This window comes from Anthonomus grandis, chromosome 1 (genome assembly GCF_022605725.1).
Source record: "Anthonomus grandis grandis chromosome 1, icAntGran1.3, whole genome shotgun sequence".
In the NCBI taxonomy this organism is placed as follows: domain Eukaryota; kingdom Metazoa; phylum Arthropoda; class Insecta; order Coleoptera; family Curculionidae; genus Anthonomus; species Anthonomus grandis.
The window spans coordinates 6,210,251-6,231,557 of NC_065546.1; the positions used below are offsets into that span (position 1 = coordinate 6,210,251).

Consider the following 21,307-nt stretch of genomic DNA (forward strand, 5'->3'; position numbering starts at 1 on the left):
AAATCTTATTTTAAATGAAAAAGAAAGTATCTAACACCTATTTTATTAAATGTCGAAAATAATCTTCGTTGGCCTCCATACAAAAATACTTTGTTGTTCAAAACGTCTGCGTATATTAGCGAACATTTCGGACGTTATTAACTAACATTCATTAAAAATTCTATTTCGAAGATCTTCAAGGGAGTTAGGCTTTGGGGCAAAGACTTTGGTTTTTACATGACTCGATAAAAAAATCCAAAGGGGTAAAATCGAGAGATCTAGTAGGGCATTTTACGGTACCTCTCCGGCCAATCGATCGTCCAGGAAATGTGTCGTTCAAAAAATAACAAATAGCAGCAGCATAATGTGGTAATTTTCAAGATTTTCAGGGTGAATTGTTTTGTCTTGGACACCCTGTCAACCAAAACTATACTGCTATTGGACGTTCATATAGAAAAGATTGTTCTCTAAAAAATTTAGGATTTATATCTGAAATTACAAAGGGTTTCAGTAATAAATCATTATTATTGTTATACAATGCAATTGTTAAACCAACTATAGAATACATTACAGTAGTTTATCCGATGTATCAAAATTATATCGATCAAAATGAAAAAAGTACGCAAGATTATGTATATATACAGGGTGGTCCATTTAACTTGAGACATCGCAATATCTCGAAAACTAAACATGTATACAGAAAATGTTTCATGTGAAGTTTGAATGGTTTCCAGGGTGCCATAAAATGACGTCATTGATTTGACCTTGAGTGGACGTCTTCAAGGTCAAATGAGGGTCAACTTCACTTTTTTGCATAGAAACCTGTATTTTTTTAAATAGTATCTGATTTAGCGTTAAAAAATAAGTAACTTTCATCTGAAACTTTTTTACATGCGACCTCTCCTTTTCAAGATAATAATTCTTGGATCTTTTAAGAAATTTTTCCTTGACAATGACATTTGCCCTTGTAGGTAGTATCTGGTGATCTATCAAAAGAAATGAAAGTATCTTGTGATACAATCTTATTATCAACAGAATCGAAAACTTAAAAATAAAACGTACAAAGTTCAAGTAAAAGAAATTGAAACAAAAAAGTCAGAAAATTATTTCAATAAATGTTTAAAGTGTTGACCTTCCACTTCTATACATTTTTCAACTCGCTTTCTAAACGATCGATGAACAGAGTGCAGCATCTGTAGAGTCTCTGTCCGCAAACCTCCGTGATTCGCAGCTTCATATTTTCGGGAGTCATTGGTGGATCGCGATATAGGATCTCCTTCAAATAACCCCATAGAAAAAAATCTAAGGTCGTCAAATCAGGTAACCGTGGCGGCCAGTGGACTGCTCCACCGCGACATATCCAACGTCCATTGAAGTCACGATCCAACACTTAGCGCGCAACGCGTGAATAATGTGCAGGACAACCATCATGCTGGTACCACATATTTAGACTCACTTTAAAACACAAATCTTCCAAAAATACGGGTAGAATCTCCAGCAAAAAATTACGGTATTTTTGGGCCTGTAAGGACACCATCAATAAAATAAGGTCCTATGACTTTATCATTGATGGTGCCACACCAGACATTTACAGACCATGGTCGCTGATGTTCGATCGCTCGAAAACACCTGGTTTTTTCAACTGCCCAATAATGCATGTTATGATGATTAACTACACCATAGTTTGTAAATGAAGCTTCATCGGTGAATAAGACGCACAGAAAGAAATTGTTATTTTCATGCAACTGATTTTGGGCCCATTCACAAAACAACACTCGATTTTGGAAATCATTCCCGTGAAGCTGCTACGGATGAAACTTGTGGCGTTTCAAAATTCTCAGGACACTTGTTTTGGAGATTCCAGAAACAGAAGAAATTGATCGTCAGCTGACTCCAGCATTATGGGCAACTGCAGCTAAGACGGCAATTTCATTATTTTGACTGGCTTGAATGCTTCTCTTTCGTGATCGATTTATTGTTCTTCCACTTCCATCTTCTATAAAGTGGTTCACTACACGATTGAGTTGAGGATGTCGCATGGTATATAGTTCTATTAATATTCCGTTCAGATTCACCATAGATAAGGACCATTTCAACTTTTTCATTTATTGTTAGGCATTCCATAGTCACTCAACAAAATAGTCAAATACTTGATAACTGAACAAATACTGTGAACCAAAATAATCTCTCATTTACATTATTAATCAGTATTTGTTTACAATCGCCTGAAATACTTGGGATAAACACGTGAGATCTGTTCACTATAGGAAATTTTCGCATCATAACAACTTGCATTGATCATTGATCAACAATGCTTTGTCACAATAATATTGAAGAATTGCTGAACCAGAGCTATTCCTGTTTCTAATGTCATTGTCAAGGAAAAAAATCTTAAAAGAATCAAGAATTAATATCTTGAAAAGGAGAGTTCGCATGTAAAAAAGTGCCAGATAAAAGTTACTTATTTTTTAACGCTAAATCAGATACTATTAAAAAAAATAGAGGTTTCTATGCAAAAAAGTGAAGTTGACCTTCTTTTGACTTTGAAGACGTCCACTCAAGGTCAAACCAATTAGGTAATTTTATGGCCCCCTGGAAACGATTCAAACTTCACATGAAACATTTTCTGAATACATGTTTAGTTTTCGAGATATTGCGATGTCTCAAGTTAAATGGACCACCCTGTATATATATATTTTTTTAACTTCCACTTTAATGGGCATAGGCATCTTTTACTACTATAATAACTTAAAGTTTTATGGTATGAAGAATCGCAGAAACATTTGTTTCTTTGCAACATGGATTGAGTTTTAATTTGCATTTAAGTTTCCTAACAATCTAATACACTTCTCGTACTGCCTCGAAAATTTAAATATTAACGTTAATCCTTATATTTTTTTGTGAAAGATCAACCCTTAGCATCTCAAAATATTCTTTAAACTAGTTGTCTAATTCTCCTTTGTTCAGATGCGCCCCTAGTTTTAATAATTTACAAGAAATTAATTTCACTTATGACATATTTTTCAACAAAAGCAGACATTAAATCTTAATTTGTAATTTATGAGCTGATTATTAGATTACTATTAAATCTACTAATTTATATTTTCTACTTCTTCTAAAGTATGTGAAGATTATTTAGATTTGAGCACCGGAACGCTTTCTGTTCATGAATTGCTCAATTCAGTAAAGAGTGTTAGGAAGTTTCATTCATAACTTATGTACTATTGCGAAATGTTTATCATGTATTGAATGCTCAAATGGTTTAAGTCAATTCTTCAAGAGATAATTGTGTTATCTTTTATTTTCAATTTTTTCAGAACCTTACTGAGAAGTTCATTAAGATAAATCAAGACCTTTATTTTCTTTTTACTAAAAACTTATTTCCATTCATTCATATGAAGGCAGTTGGCTCTTTTATGTCTGCATAAAGTGATTTTGCTTACCTCTTAAAGTTTAGTAATATAATTATTTATATACATTCTTATAGTTACTAATGTAGCCATTTCAAGGACAGATTATACCACCCTTGAAGAAGTAATTATTATTGTCGACTCGCTTCTGTTACTATTAAAGTCATCGATTTTAGCAATTGGATTATATGGGATTTTTCAACTAGCGAAGCAAGTGATTGACCTAATTTCGTTTTAAAATTCATCATTTCTAAACAATAGTCTTAGAGGATAAGAATATGTGAGTTGTACTTAGAAAAAGAACCTAACATTTGTGAATAAGTTGTGAAAAAAGTGATTTTTTTTGCAATATCATATAAAAGCTCATTATAAAATTTAACCAACTGCAAAGATAGAATATTAAAAAATGTGAAGCTCTAATTAAGTTTATGCAAAAACATTTTTTCAAAATTACGAGCACTCTTCCTGCTTAATTTAAAGGAGCAGACCATGAAAGGGTGTTAATTTTCTGCTCTATAAACTTAATTAATTCTTGTTGCTCAAAGTGTGTTTTATAATAGAGTGCTTCCAATAAATATAAAAATTAAGCATTTGCATCCTTACTATGAATCAGTTTGTCCTTTTTGCATATTATCGGCGAAGTTTTTTAACAAGCAGTACAGCGTACAGTTTATTATTGTAAGATTAGAGCTCAAAAACACGTTATAGGCTCATATGTAAATGAGGGACGTAATGGAGTCTCACGCCAGGTTTGAACGGGAATTTATAAATATTTAATTAAATTATCACTGCTAGGTGTACATGTTAAAATTCTTACTTTTGGAACGACTTGTTAACCAGTACCCAAATCTATAACGATTTTGTCAAAAAGACAATAGGTATTAAAAAATTGGTTTAGTTTTTTGATTATCTTGTTGGCTTGGGTAATATTTAACGGAGGTAGATTTAATATACAGGGTGAGTCAAGGGGAACGCACCAAACTTCAGTTAAGCACTGTACACGTGAAAATAATTTATAAAATAACAAATATTCTTATGCGATTATCATTTGCTTGCAAAATATAATGTAATTACAAACCGCCATTAAAATCACACACTCTCTACTTCGCCTGCGAACTATCTTGGTGACTTTTCTAGGTGATCATGTCTTCCTTTAACAAACACTGCATTAAGACCTTCCCAGTGTAGACTTTTCTTTCGTACACCTCATTTTTAAACTAGCTTTACATACAATAGTGATGTGAGAACTGGAAATCTTGGAGGCCAACTAATAGGACCACCGCGACCCCGATTTCTCCAGTGTGGAAATTGCCGATGGTATTTTCGAACAGCAGCTATAGCATTCCCATTACAAAAGCCGTAAACAAAAACCATATTTGTTTATTCTAAATTTGAATAGATGTGTGGCATTTTATATGATTTTAGTCTTACAAACTCGGGAATAAATGCCTGAAACATACACACGATACTAATACAAGTCAGAACAACAAAACGGATCAAATATTCGGTAAAGTCCAATTCAGAGATCTATTAGAATCTTTGATATATCGCAGATGCCGCACTAAATAGTCCGTGCGCCTATGTCGTATTGATTATCGCATGATATAGATGTTTAAATGCCAAAATTTTATATCATTTATCTATAAAATCATTTTAAATATACGGAAAACCTCATTTTTTACACAATTTTTTATTTTTCTTTCGAAAATGACAATTTGTAGAAAGAAAATAATATCAAAAAATTGACCGCGGACTAAAATCCAAGCATCTTACAAAACATCTTAAACAATCGCAGTGCTCACAGACTTCCCACCTCTTTTTAGCCAGTCTATTAAACAAAGATAAAACATCGGCCTTCTGGCGATTTGTACTTCAGGATGTGCAAGTGATTGTGTATCTCTTTCTATCTCACTGATTTTGAGGATTACGGGGCCGTATCCAGATAAATTTTTGGGCTGTTTTTGTAATACTTTCATCGTGTTTTAAAGAGATCTTTAAGGATGGATCTATCACCTTTAAAATAGTTCTGTTGGATGGGTCAATCACCTTTAATAATTGGGAGCGGAGTCATATGAGGTTATTATTTAATGGGTTTTACTTTTCACACATTTATGAAAATGGAGAATTTAGAATTTGGCCTTTATTCGTCTAAATTTTTTGCAATTTTTACTGTAAGGAAATGTGTTTGTTTATTTGTGTTTGTGGATTTGTTTTGGTATTATACCTAAAGACCTTAAAATGTTTCGACCCTGGGCAAATAGGCAGGAAAATTTGGCAAATGAAAAGAAAAGTGTTTGTGCGGGCTTATGAAGACCGTGGGTACACAACTATACAGTGATTTAGACTCACATAGTTCTGAAGTACAGACGACAAACAAATTTGTTTAAATGTCTATAATAATCTAAGGAATGAGCCTCAGTTCACAAATAATTGTAGTGCTTTCCAAAAAACAGCGTTTTTAACAGGGGTTCCCTATAGTACAATATGCTATTTTGTAAAAAAAGGAAAAATGCAGGACAATCAAAGGGACTTGTCATGGATATTGCCAAATTGCTACGGGAAGTTGTGTATTCTAAATACAAAAACAATGAGGTTTTGACCATAGAGATGGTTAAGCACATCTTATCGGCAAGGGACAAACATTTCTCAGTCTCAACCTTGCGGAGATACCTGATAAAACTTGGAGTTAAGTTTAAGATGGTTAACAAAAGGGCTGCTGTAATAGAAAGTACTCGAATTGTCAGGTGGCGTATAGAATATTTAGAAATTGAAGATCTGTGGCTAAACTAGTTATTGTTCCATATGGTAAGAAAACCCTATTTCTATTAATTAAACAAGTTTAAAATTTTGTTTTTTACAGCCTACTGCCCCTGTTGTTCTTCAGCGATACAATAAAGACTGCTCCTTCCTCCACCCTCTAGGAAAAAAATCCTCTTTTGCTATGGTAAGAAAAACACTGTTTTTATTAAGAAAACGTGTTTAAAATTTTGTATTTTACAGTTTTTGTCCATGATTTGTCTTACAGAGACACTACAAAACCGGTCTAATTATTTGTTTTTACAATTACTGCCACACTTGTTCTGTCCCAGAGAGGCAAGACTACTTCTTTCATAATTTACTGGAAGAAAAAAGGCTATTTTACATGTGAGTTGTAGGTATTAAAAAAAAATTATTGTAAATTTATTATTATTAATTAAATGTAAAAATTATTTCTGCTACTCGTGTACAGTTCTTAAATCTGCTTTAGTAACCATATGCTTCAGTGCGAGAGGAGGTTGGAATCCCTAGCGGCAACAGAAAAACTGTTTCCTTCCTTAGTGGAAGAAACTGGTAAAGAAGAGCTTGAGAAGAATGAGTTTAGAAAATTGTAATAACTCTTTGAGCCAGATTCAAATGAGTGGTTAAATTTATAATAGTATTTAGTATCCTCACTAATTCTAGGACCCAGTATAGTTGATGTGTTTTGTATAAGATTTTTAGTTTTTAGTATAAGCATTTATTTTTTGTTAATTTTCTTTCTCCGATTATGCACAATAACTAAATATGAGGCAAACAAATTAATAAATATTACATTCAGGATGCAAAGTGTGTTTCTTTTAATAGTTAAACTTGTGTCTTTTACACGCATAAGATATTGACAGCTAGATGGTTTTTAATGTAAAAGTTTATTTAAAAAAATATACTTCCACTTTTCTGACTACATAATTATTTTTTATCAAAAGATGTTGGTACTAAATATAGAGATGAGTAAGTTATTATAATAATATATCATAATATATATAAATTAAAAAAAAACAATAATAAAGGACATTAGATGTGGGAGCCAAAATACCTGTTAGTAATAACCACCAAATAAAAATAAATCTTAATACCCAAAAAAAGGAAATATATAAAATTTGAAGACAAACCCAAACATTTTACCATTTTGTGTCAAAAAGTAAATCTTTAATACCTTAATCCACAGAATAAATGGGCCTAAATAATTTGTCAAATCATCTATTCCCTCAACACTTATTATAACATACACGAACAACACACACCCCACTGATGACGCTAAAAACTAAACTTATTAAATTAAAACTTTTGATTAAACTGATTTTATGTTCTTAAGTCTTATCTTTAAATTAAATATTATCTTGCTATCAACTATCCTGAATTTCTAACTTTATAGAACTAAACTTAGAAATCCTAAATAATGAAATTTTAAATTTTAATGCCGGACCTGTGCAACTTTTCACGCTTAAGTGGCTGGGTCAGACGTCTAATGAAATAGTACGTGGGCGACTGTAGTCAAATTTTATGAATCAAATGTATAAATTAAAAAAAATATTTTAAACATTTATTTATTTAGTGAAATGATTAAATATCGCTTAGAATATTACCTTATAACTCTTTCCACATAAAATTGCGATTTAATCATGCATGCCATGTGACAATACAAGCAACACGGGCATACGGACTATTCGCGGTACTTCAAAGATTCTAATAGATCTCTGAACTGGACTTTATCTTCAGTATTTGTGATAAAAAGCGGTAAACTATTTAAAAAAAATTACGTTACGCTATAATGTAAAAACATATGAGAATTGGTAAGACCATATAATAATATTAATAATAATAATAATAAACGTCTTTTTATTAGGCTCGGCAAAGGGCAGTCATGGCTGTTTGCTTAACCGAGCATACAAAAATCAAATATTACATAATTACAATATTGCATAAAATATCGGCAAACATCTAACTAAATACATTAAATTCTAAATAATAACAGTCAAGTGTATAATTCAGCATTAAATAAAAACTACTATGTTACAATATTAATTTTAAGGGAAAAACAGGTGAAAAAATACTTATAAAGATACCTACTACTTATACGCGAGAAAAATAATAATGCTTCTTAAACAGTTTAGAAGTTTTATTCTTATTTATATTTACCCAGCAAGAAGCCCTTTAGTCGAGCTTTAAAACCCGATGAAATGAGATTTTCAAATTTGTTACATATTAAAGTGTTATAGCACTTGGAAGCCAAAAACGAGAAACTGTGCTGAAACATGGCTGTTCGATGCTTTGGCACATTTAAGAGATTATTATGGCGTGTAATCCGATCATGTGTAGAGGATCTGTACGTCATCTGAACCCTTAGATAATCAGGAATACCCGTCATTAATATTCTATAGAGAAAACATGCAAAATGAAGAGTTTCGCGGTCCTGAATATTTAGCCATTTTAATTCTGGCAACTTGTATCTTACATGATCTCTTGCTCTTAAATTATAGATAAAGCGAATACAAGAATTTTGAATGCGTTGTAATCTCTTTTTTGATATTAAGTCAAGTGAAGGTCCATATACAAAGTTACAGTAGGTAGTATGCGAGAGTACCAAGGACTCACACAAAGTCTTTTTAAGATGAGTACCAAGAACGCTTTTGCTCTTGTATAAATATGACTTTTTGAAAATTATTTTCACGTGTACAATACTCACTTGGACTTTGATGCCTTCCTCCCGATTCACCCTCTATAAATAGTACGATAAAAGATATTCTATTGCATTTTATAACTAATTGGCACAGTAATACAGCCTTTTCTGGTATTTAATGTTTACAATAAGGTAGTTATGCCCATCAAAATGTAATTCGGCTATCGTTGTAAAATTTTTTTCAGATGCTGTGTTCTGTATACAGAGCTTTTATTTCAAAATGAACCACACTTAATAACTTCTTAAAAAAAAGAAAAAAGAAAAAAACACGTCATTTTAGATATACAGGAGGATTATACAGAGGATTACATTTGACAAATTTCTGTAAATCACCTCCAGCTAACCTCACATTGATATGTCAAGTGGGAACCCTCATCGTGTGTTACATCATTGTAAGCAGCATTAAAATAATAAACAATTTCTAAAAATGTCTGGGAATAATGTTGTCAGTTTGAGAACAGTTTGTTGTTTGTTGTCAGTTGTGTCTTAATGAACACACTTTTTAGGGATGTGGATTGGCAGGCGTGGTCCAATTGAATAGGCCGCACGGTCGTCAGACTTAATACCACTACATTTTTTCCTTTGGGCGTATTTAAAAAGCAAAGTTTATAAAACCGTACCTGAAAATATTAATGGTTTAAAGGATCAAATTACTCGAGAATTTAGAGATATTAGCGGACAAATACTTGTTAATGTTCGTGAGAAATTTCAAAACATATTTTATTATTGTCTCGCGAACAACGAAGAACATTTTGAGTTTATTTTTAAGTTTATTGTTTATTTTTCAAACACCTTTTATACCCTATATATATATATATATATATATATATCTAGAAACTGAGTTTACAGCATTACAGTCATAGTTTGCTCAGGTTCTTTTTAAAAACGGACAGTGAACTACTACATAAATCAATGTTATGGACGTTTAAGACACTCAGAGATCTATCGATAGGAGAATGACGGCCATATTCAGTTCTGTGCATAGGAACATGATAAAAGTCAAAATTGCGTAGAGTTCTATTTGAAACATTGAGACCCACCTTAGAAAGAAGGTCAGGAGCATTAATCATGCCATTAACCAGCTTAACAAAGATCAGCGTTCACACGCCTTTTGGCCAATGTATCCAGGTTAAGTCTTACTCTCATGTCCTCACGATGGTACTCGTCAAAGCTAATGCCCATTCTAAATGCAGCACACCGTAAAAATCCATCTTGCACTCTCTCAATCATATCTATTGAATTCTACTAATATAGAGATCACCCTACTGAAGAGAATTTAAGATTAGATCTAAAGAGTGAGACATAAAGGAGTCTATAGGCTTGCAGAGAAAGATGTGAACTATACCTGTTTACAGCACCCAACACTCTTAGTCCCTTTAAAGTTATTTTAGAGATGTGATGAACAAATCTCAGATGCTCATCGAACCACACGCCCAAATCCTTGACTACATGCACATACTGCAAGGACTTACCAAGGATACTATATGTAGAATTGAATCTCTTCGAACCTCTGTGAAATGATATGTAGCAACACTTGGAAATATTGAGCCTCAATCCGTTCATCACTGACCACTCACACAAGGCATCAAGGCCTTCCTGAAGTTTGGCTATATCATTTACCTGTTTAATCTGCATGTAAAGCTTCAGGTCATCAGCAAAAATACTTACAGAACTATAATAAATCACATTAACAATATCATTCACAAATAGATTGAAGGATAGAGGGGCACAGTGAGATCCCTGAGGAACCCCTGAGGCTACATTAGTAGGTGCAAAAGTACAGCCATGCACCTTCACACTCTGAGTTCTTCCTATCAGAAAACTCTTTAACCATTTTGAGAGGAAGTCATGAAAACCAGCACTTTCCAACTTGGCCAGCAAGAGACCAAAGTTCACCCTGTCGAAGGCCTTGGAGAAGTCGGAATAGACCGTATCAGTCTGAACCCCTCCCTCCAAAGCCCCCAACAGATCACACTCGTATTGAACCAACCTGCTCGTTGTGGATTTCCCAGAAGAGAATCCTGACTGTTTTTCACTAATGATTCGTTTCCATTGCCATGTTAGCTGATCGCAAACCAAACTATCAAACAATTTGGCCAATGAGTTCTGAATACATACTCTACGATAATTGGCAATATCCCCCCTATTGCCAGCCTTAAATATCGGCATGATGAACCTGTGCTTCCAAGCTTCTGGGAAGGTAGAATCCTGTAAAGACATATTAAAGATCATCTGGAGAGGCCTACTAATTGTATAAATACAGTTCTTTAAAAGGACATTAGGTATATTACCTAGCCCACAGATAAACTTGTTAGGTAATTTCTGGATCTTAGAAAATACCTCCGAGAAAATGAAGCGTCCAGCAATAATATTCTGGGAACCAAATTCCAGAGAATCAGAGATTCCAGAGAATGGGATAAGTAGAGTTGTCGTAAACTGTAGCAAAAAACTTTGCAAACAAATCAGTAATTGCTTTCCTAGACTCTGCCATTTCCTGGCCCAAAAACATCGAATTTGGAAATGCATTGCTCTTTCTTTTGTCATTGACAAACCTCCAAAAGTAACGACTATCATCCACCACTGACCTCTCCACTTTACCAATATATTCACTAAAGCAACGATCGTGTTCTACTTTACATCGAGATCTAAGGGTCGAAAAACGAGCATAAGAGTCAGGTGGGAAGTAGACGTATATTTCCTGTGTGCAGCCTTCTTTTTACAAATTAAGTCTTTAAGTAAAGGACTAAACCATTTAGGAAAAGATGAAGACCTTAGTCTCTTTTTAGGAACATACAAATCAAGGCAATCCTGTAAAATATCATTTAATTTACCCGCAGCACCATCAACATTCAACCCATCAAAATTCACACTCCAATCAATAGCCAGCCCCGATTTAAAAAGGGATTAACTTATATTTTTTATACACCACACTATAGGACAACTATCTGACATATAAAGTATAATGTTGAGAAATTATTCACTATTACAAGACTTTTTGGTTACTATTCGCTGGGATGTCAACTGATTTAATTTTTTTTCCCATTTTAATGCTGCTTACAATGATGTATCACACGATGGGGGTTCCCATTTGACATATCAAAGTGAGGTTAGCTGGAGGTAAGGAACTGATCGACAGAACTTTGTCAAATATAAAATTAAACGCCCCCCTGTATATCTAAATTGATGTGGTTTTGTTTAAAGAAGTTATTAAGGTTTTGACGTTTTGAAACGAAAGCACTGTATATTTGCAGATAAAAAAATAGAACGTGCCTACATATTTAAGCCTATTCTGAAAACTATGTAGTCATGTAAAATATAAAATATACTATCTAAGTCATTCTTCACTCGTTTTTTATTTTTTAAATAATTATCCTACTAGTTTACCTCAAAGATTAGTGTATAACTATTTGGGATGAAACATATTAAACAACTGAAATTAATTAAAATTAGTTGTGTCAAGTGTCACTTTCTAGTGTTGGTTTATAAAAAAACAAAATAAAAAAAGACTTGACTGTAGTTCAGTTGACATAACACTTTTAAAATGACAACATTAACATTTTTAAATTAAAATTCTTTCTTAGAGTGTAATATTTTAACAGAAAATAATTTTATGCTGGAAGATTAAAAAAGAATAATATTAATTGCTTTAAAGATAGTTTGTTTAAAGATTTACCGATCAATAACCAGTTACCAAAATATGTTTTTTCTTTGATAAACCTTGATACCTAATAGCATATATATAACTATATTGATTTTAAAGTACCGTCAACTTAAAACAAAAACAAAACAGATTTCTTATACACTCGCTCAATGCTCACCAGATTGTTACAATACACTTGTAACTAAGTCAAGTAAATACATTTTAACAGATTACTATTTAGATAAATATCTGAAACTTTCTCTGGTTTTGACTAAGAATCTTGTGATATTAATGGTCCCCATACGTCTGCCTGTATCTTGGAATTGTGCCACTGAAAAGAAATCCATCAAGAAGAAAAATTCGATGAAAAGAAAAGTGTCTTAAATAATTTATTTTGGTCAATCCCAAAAGGGCATAATTCCGAAGTATCCTACAATGCCACCGGTCCCTGAAATAAGTTTTTATATATATTCTAGCTATGTATGTTTATCTAACTGTAAGGTATATATTCTACATTGAATTACTATAGAGCAACTCATTATCCAATTCAAGTAATTCTTTCAAGTTCAAATTAAAAAAGTAGATTCTCAGAAGATATTTTTAAGAAAACTTCTGATAATGAACATCAGTACAAGATCATCGCTTGAATAAATATTTGAAACTTCAACCCAACTTTGATTTTCATTAAAAATGGTTTGATGTTGGTGGTGCCTTTAGATCACTCTACAACTATACTCGATTTTGATGATTTTATTAATTCGTCCAAGCGAACGTATGAGAATATATAAAAGTATATAGAAGAAAAATATGTGCAGTGGCAGAAATAAGTTTCAAGCAAAATAAGAATTTACTTGTGGGACCTAATTTTAATACGGACTGAAAAGATATGAAACTATATCACTCAGATCAGAAAATAGATACTTAACTACCCTACTTATCAGGTTCCTTTTTGCAATTTTCTTATTCCTGAACTTCCTTAATGCTACTATTGTAGTTTTTTTTCTCAACTGTTTCACCAACCTGTTTCATATCCGTTTTAATTAAAGTAGCTCATTACATTTAATTTAAAAAGAACCCAATCTATTGCAGGCATGTTAATTTAAATCTCAGATACGAAAGGTTCTTTATTTAATGCTCATTTAATTAATAAATTATTTCTCTCTAAGATAACGTATGGGGACCTACCAGTGGTCCATCATCATGAAAAATTGCGTCAATAAACATTAAGATAAACGTATTACGTTGCTAACGAATTCAGAAATTTAAAAAATCATTAATTTGGTCTGAGAAAGGTAATCATTTGCATAAATATTTGAAACATAGTTTTTAGTATCTGTATTTGATATGTAAAATATTTGATTCATTCACACTACAAGAAGATTGAAAATAAAAGGGGGATCTATTTGGATTAGTACATAGAAGCAGCTTTTGTCGTTATCATCTTCTCACCAACATTCGATGCGTCTGGTATACCAGATTTTAGATCATTTTAGAAAAAAAAACATGATAAATCTGAATAAAAGACATTGAGCTGCATTTCCTGTAAATTTTTAAATGAATCATCAATCTTAATGATCAGGTACCCAAAAATATCATCAATAATTACGGCTGCTTAATTCTCGCTGCTTCTTTAAAGCCAGTGCAGCGGAGCGGCACAAGAGTTAGTGAACATTTATAATTTACTTAACACCGTGGCAGCCGATACATACATACATAGGGACGAGTTAATTTAGTTAGTGGACCTGCAAAGGTTAATTACTCGAACGATTATTTATCGCCCTTCAAACGTTGAGAGTTATTGGTCAAGCGATTACCGGATCGTCTCTTAATTGGCTCTTGATAGCCGCACTGATTTTGTAATTAGCCTCTTTTATTTGTCTTTTAAGATTCGTGTTCATGTGGGTTTTTATGATTTCTCTGAAACCACTTTTGCTGTTGATTTCTTGAAGCATGAGGTCGAAAAAGTAATAAAATTAAAATTTCCTAAATCCCTTTTTAAAGTGCTATTGTGGCTCTTAACTCTTTGTCCAACCTACTCCCATTTAAAACTATAAAAATACGCACACCATCGTCTGAAAAGGGTACGAAATAATCACCTATTGTCTTTCGTGGCCACATTTCGCCACCGTCATCGAATAAATATTCGTTTGACACCTCTGTTATGGTCACTCTCTCCTCAACATGGTCATAATGAACATGTTATGTCTTTTGCCACAATGGACCGTAACCGAGATTATGTAAAGGAACCATCAGATACCATACCATTATGCGGGAGACAATTCAGCCTTTGATTTATGCTTTTCAATGGTGCAGAACCAGATTTCTCGAACCGTCAAGTGTTTCTTAAGATTAAGGTGGAACGTCCTGAAATAGAAAAAGAACTTTGTGAGCTGCATTCCTAATCGAATCGGAGAGTTTCATAGATTTTATTTGCTACTTGTTGGAGATCATTACAACATTCTTTTTTCTTTAGGACTATGTTATGAGGTTTTTTTTTTAGAAAAAAGGTGGTTACAGTTTATTTGCCTGTTTATTAATTTTTAAAGTAAAAGATCTTAGGCTTAGGGAAGAATCGAAGTATGCTGCAGGTATATCAGAAGCACTTGCTTTATTATGGCCAAATTTAGTATTATATGAAAGTCGATAGAGAACCATTAAGAGTTGTTAAATTTAAATTTCACCACCGTGGAACTTTTTTTGCAAAATTATGCATACATTTTTTTTTATATTTTTACGAAATAAGCAACACATAAGCAAATAATATTTTATTCTCTTTGCTATAAAATTACCTAAATTTTTTATATAGATTATTTTTTTGCTATACTCAATAAATAAAACAATATTGAGATATAAAGCAATTTTTTTGCACATTATTGCACATTGCTGTACTTTTTTAAATCGATGAATTCGGTAACAAGTCGAACAATTTATGACGAAATTATTATGTTTCAATTAATATTTCATAATAATAATAATAATAACGTTTATTAATCCACATATGCATATGTTTAAAAAGCTGTAAAAGAAACATCATTGTAACACCAAGTGACAAAATGCGGATTAAAATGCATAATTTCAGCTTCTCAACGCAGTTGAGGGCTGTTGTAGCCTATAAAGTAGAATAATTTAACCAAAAAAAGTGTCTAATAGTAATTACCCAAAGAAAAATAAATAAATAAATAGTGCACTAAAATCGAGGAAACACATTTAAAACATTTTTACATAAATAAAATGAAAAAGAGAATATACAAAATTAAAAACATGTAACAAATCCAAAATTCATATTTTTAAATGCATTGCTCTGTTTTTAAATAATATTATGAAGCTTTTCGGAAGCCAGTTGTCGTTAGCGAAAGATCAGTAATATATTTATTTACTACAGATGCAATATTATAAGAAAATGATCGTTTAAAAATTTCTTTTCGATGTCGTGGAATATCTAAACGCCGTCTATTTCCAACATTAGCCTGATGATGAATATCAGCTCTAAATACCACCATATCCAATAGATATTGTGGGCACCTCATCTTAAGAATGTTGTAGCAAAATACCACATAATGTAACTCTCTCCTCGATGACATATTAAGCTACTTTCAACTTGTGCGATTCTCCATATGGCCTGTGAATACCAAAAATAAACCTTATACATGCATTTTGCAACTTTTGTATACGCTTTTTATCTCTTTTGTCTAAACAAGAGCCATACACAGTATTACAAAAGTTAAAATGAGAAAGAATGAGAGAGTCGCACAGCATTCGCTTAGTATCCACATTTAATTCATGGCGCTGCGGATATAAAGTTTTCAACATTGAATAGGCTTTCTGCAATTTTGATGTCACATAATATGAGAATCTTAATCCTAAATTAATGTACATACCGAAATTTTTGCAAATATCTTGAAATACGATAGGCTCGAGAATCAAAAAAAGAAGAGGACCAAGAACACTGCCCTGAGGAACTCCTATAACTACAGCCATGTCTTCCGAAAAATTGTCATTTAAACAGACTCTTTGCTTTCGATGTGTGATAAAGTTTTCTACGAGTTTCATTGCAGCATTAGAAAATCCTACAAAGCCAAGTATCGACAATAAAAGCTCGTGGTTAAGCATATCGAAAGCTTTGCTATAATCTAGCATCACTAGTACAACGGATTCGTTTTTATCTAAAGATCGAATAATATTATATGTCACATCGCATAGAGCGGTCGCACAGCTATGATTAGAACGGAATCCAGACTGCTTCAAAGGAAGGATAGAATTGTTGTTTAAAAACAACGTAATTTGCTGCTCAAGACATCTCTCTAGAACCTTCGATAATATAGGCAGAATCGAAATTAAACGTAAGTCGCTAAATTCATTTGGATTTTTTACTTTGGGAAATGGAAGTATATTAGCTAGTTTCCAACTGGTCGGAAATATATTCGATGTTATGCATGAATTTATCAAATGACAACAAAGCAATATAAGCTCCAAGACTTAAGACTTTGACTTAAGTTTTCCTAAAATTTTCATGACGGTATTTTGTGACTGAACATTAAACTTAAATGAATTATGCGTTAGACTATTAGTACGGTAATAATTAAGAGGCCCTGTATCGATGTTAAGTGGCTTGACAGAAATATTGAGTATCATTATAAAATTTGCGTCATTCAAGTTTTTTGATAAAATCTCAGGTAATGTAGAGTTTTTGATTGCATTTGATGTGCATTATTTATTTAAACGAGTGGAACGAATAGATCTTGAGTTCTCACTCAATATATATTTACTTGATCATGAGAAAAAGCAGCTCGAATATAGGAACAAGAGAAAGATATTGTTGCAGTAAGAATTATGCATAATGGAGTCCTTGGTCTTGGGTTATTGTTTCTTGCATTTGTGCATGGTCGGATAAGCTGACGAATAAAACTTTAGTTGAATCCAAATAGTTTCATACCTTTTTTGGCCATCATTTACTACTATCCTAATGTACGTTTTACTATTCTACTGATACCTAAATTAGACAAATAAATTATAATGAAGCAACGTAGTATCGCTAGCTGATTATATCGTTTATAATTTTACCGTAACCATTTTAATAACAAAGCACATTTATTGATACTTTAACAGTAAAATACAATAAACGGGTTGGCTTAATAAAGTACATTTTGTAGGAAGAGAATCATCTACAGGCTCACAATATCTTCTTCCTACGTATTATCACACTTCCTTGTAAATTTCTATTGTTTGGAAAGTTGCTGGTAAAAATTCGCCCACTATCATGGACTATACCCATTGGCCATATAAAATTAATTAGAAAAACAGTTCTTTATAAGTGTAGTTAAATATAAGTTTCATCTCTTTTAATATGATGAATATGAATAATAATATTGTTAATAATTTTTTTTCGAGTGTAAAAATAGAGGCAAATAAAAAAATTAAACTGAGATATACAAGATAAAAAGCGGAGCGTAGAAAAGGATTTTATTTACTTCTTAGTTACTGAAAGATTAATATATTAATAATAATATAATTTTTAAGGAACCTGAACAAAGATTCCTGTGAGGCAATTTTTACATGAAGCATTTCCAGATCTGTGGACTGAGAGAAAAGGTCCAATGAAATGGCTGACGAGATTACCAGATCTAACACCCCTTCATTTTTTCTCTGGGGTCACTTAAAAAGTGTTGTGTTTAAAACGCAACCATTCAAAATGTGAGAAATGGGTTTGAAAATAGTTTCCTTTTTTGTTTTGCCCAAAATGGAATGAATTTTGAGCATACAATTAAATAAAATAACACTTCATAAAAACAGATTTTACTTTATTTAACTTATACCTTTCTTTTGCTCTGTATAAAATTTAGGAAAAATTCTTATGCAGGCGAATACTACTCCAAAAGACCTTCAGTATAAGCTATCACAAAAGGGGTCAAGAGGCTCATCCATACCACCATAACCAAAATATCGCGGTTGTAGTTCCCACTAGCTGTATAACATTGCCATTTTGCCAAATTGCGCTTTTCTAACTTTTTTTAAGTTTCAGAGATATTTGTATTGAAAGTTTGCATAATGATCATTATCCACCTAAGAGAGACAGCGATGACTAGAGCAATGTACTCAATTTCGTTGTTCACGAACTTTAATTTAAACGAAAATAGGTAAGATAAACGTGTTAATCCCTTTAAAGAAACTATTCCAATGTTAGTGTAAGGATAATGTAGTGTATATATATATATATATATATATATATATATATATAAGATGGGCGATCGAAAACGTACCGCAAAACATAATTGAGGACCTTGCAGCAAAAGGGAGGCAGCTCCATTCTTATTGCTTTGTCAGAAAGTAAAAAAAAACTGTTTTAAATTTTAAAAAATATAGGAGATGAAAAAAACGTTTTTGATGCTATAGATAATTATATTACTAATAAGATAATGGATATTTATTTTTTTTTAAATAGGATTTTTTCAAAAAAATCATCGGCTACCAGACACTAGAGCTGCTGTAGCTTCTTCGGCAATATTTTCGCTTTTAAGACGTCGATAAAATTCTATTTTATTAGGAGGAACATAGTGCTAACATTGGCTAGCTGCATCACATCTTTATATTTCGCATTTTTAACGGTGTTTTGTATACTGGAGAACTTGATTGGAAAGTAGGGTAATTTTCTCCCATCCTTAAAATTGACAAATGCTAAGACAAAGACAAGCCTGTAAATATACTAACACTGATCACGTTCGCATTGTCCTTGACAACTGAACTGTACTGAAAAAGACGATATGTGAAAATTTTAAATCATTCTTTAATGTCGTTAACAATCACTTTTTTAAAATGTTTCTCATAATGCCCACTAAAGTCCAAAATTATATCTTGAGTAACCATGATAGTAAAGAATGATTTAGATGCCTGTTGAATATATTTGGAATATTCAGTAGGAGAAAGGACATAATCTTTTTTCTTTAGAAATTTCTCGAATACTCCGAAACAGCGGTCGCAGGGGAGAAAACTATGGCCCGATTCAGGAAAACGGTGTATATTCTTTTCAATAGCTAAAGTAGATTTAACAAACAGGTGGAAAAACTGTACTATGATCATGTTTTTGTTTTGGGCGGAAAACAGATATAATACTTTAACCATAACATAATAACACTTTTTTGGAAGAATATTGTTGATATAGTAGAATAAAAAAGATATAACCTTATTTGCTGATTTTCTGGCTGTAGTCTCAGCATATATGAAAAAATAGGCTTTGTTGGTTTTACCTGAATGCATACAGAAGTTGTAAGTCCAAAGCTATCGCTTATAAAATGCTTTGCCTGGTGGAACCTTTCGTAATGATAGATTTTGTTGATAATTAAAAGTTAAAACTTCAACACTCTTCCATACTTAATTCTCTTTAAGATCGGCAAAAAAGTTTTAGATGTCTGGTTTTGTTGAATGGACCTGGAGCCTTGTGATCTGACTCATTTGAATTTTTTGAATCGGTTGGTTCATACAAGTCTGAACTCTCCGCAAAAAAATTACACTACTCATTTTTGCACTAAAAAGTAAGCAACCATACTGTGATATGCTACCAAAAAAAACATCGAAATTAACCGGAACAGCAAAACACTGCAAATTTGCCGCGCGCTATATTAATACTGACGCAAAAAAAACACAACAAAAATATTGTCTTTATTTACAATGGGAAACTCCAAATGATTGATACAAAAAGGAGGCAACTCCGGAGCTGAACCTTTCTTGCACCAAACGAAAATGGGGGCAGCTCCCAGAACTCGTATACCTTTTCTAATAATAGTTGGATTTGCCTCCTTTTTGCACCAATCGGTGTGGTCTTTTTTTTCTTATATTTAAGCATGTATAAGATAAAAATTGGTCAAAAATACGTCAATTTTGTTTGTAAGGAAGGCAACTAAAATTGTAAATAAAAAATATCCTTTGGTACTTTAAATACGGTCTATCTTTTTAAAGTATCGAGTTTTGCTCCACTGCCTTTACATTGGCCTTGAGACGAGATGCTGCAAAGAATGTCCCCAGAACAACAATGTGTACGACCACCTAGTGAGGCATTTGGAGATACCTTAAGGGCAGTCATACCTCGAACATATCTACCATACGCAGTTGAAAAATCGGTGCCGAAAATCAGGGGAGTCCTTATAAGAGTTTGAAGCCGATATTGCACGTCTGGTTCCACTAGATGTCCAGGAAAGGATCATGGAACGTTGGGCAGCCGAAGCATTCCTGGATGGACTCGATGGTGAAATAAGGTAGACCTTACTACTAGAATAATCACCTAAGCTAGTAAGTTCAATAATATAGGCCGTTGAATTCGAGACTGGCAAAAACCGGAATAAAGGCCAGACTCGTGTTCGGTAAATGATTTCAGGAAAGGACAACTTTGAGAAATCGGTTAAGCGGATCATTAGGGAGGTTAATGGGGGAAGCAACCGACAGGACCAGAAGTTGGAGTATTGGGGAAATATGGCAAAGCAGGTCACATAAGAAGACAATGCCTAGAAGTTTCACAAGCGCCAATCAAAACATCGGCAAACGTCCTCAGCTGCTCTGCAGCTGAGGTTCGACAATCAACGTGCTCTACGAACAACGATGAGGGATTGAGCAAATGCCGATGGTGAAACACACATGATATTCACTATAGGAAAAGCCACATTTGAACATTCTGTGCTAATCACTGCTATCGGATGAGAGGATCATAACGGACATAATGAACACCCAGAGCTTCGAGTTAAGCTTTAAGAAGGGAGTCCTAAAGATAGATCATGAGGAAGTTGTTTTGCATCGTGAGAGAGATTACAGTGTTCT

The 21,307-nt window shown here is 32.8% G+C and overlaps 1 long non-coding RNA gene across 1 annotated transcript; it reads left to right on the plus strand.

The window, feature by feature from the left end:
- Nucleotides 1-5,049: 5,049 nt before the first annotated feature.
- Nucleotides 5,050-6,928, plus strand: LOC126740215 (uncharacterized). The gene is made up of 3 exons (XR_007661816.1): nt 5,050-6,194; nt 6,250-6,333; nt 6,390-6,928. It is a non-coding gene; the product is annotated as an uncharacterized LOC126740215 (long non-coding RNA).
- The last annotated feature ends 14,379 nt before the right edge of the window (nt 6,929-21,307 follow it).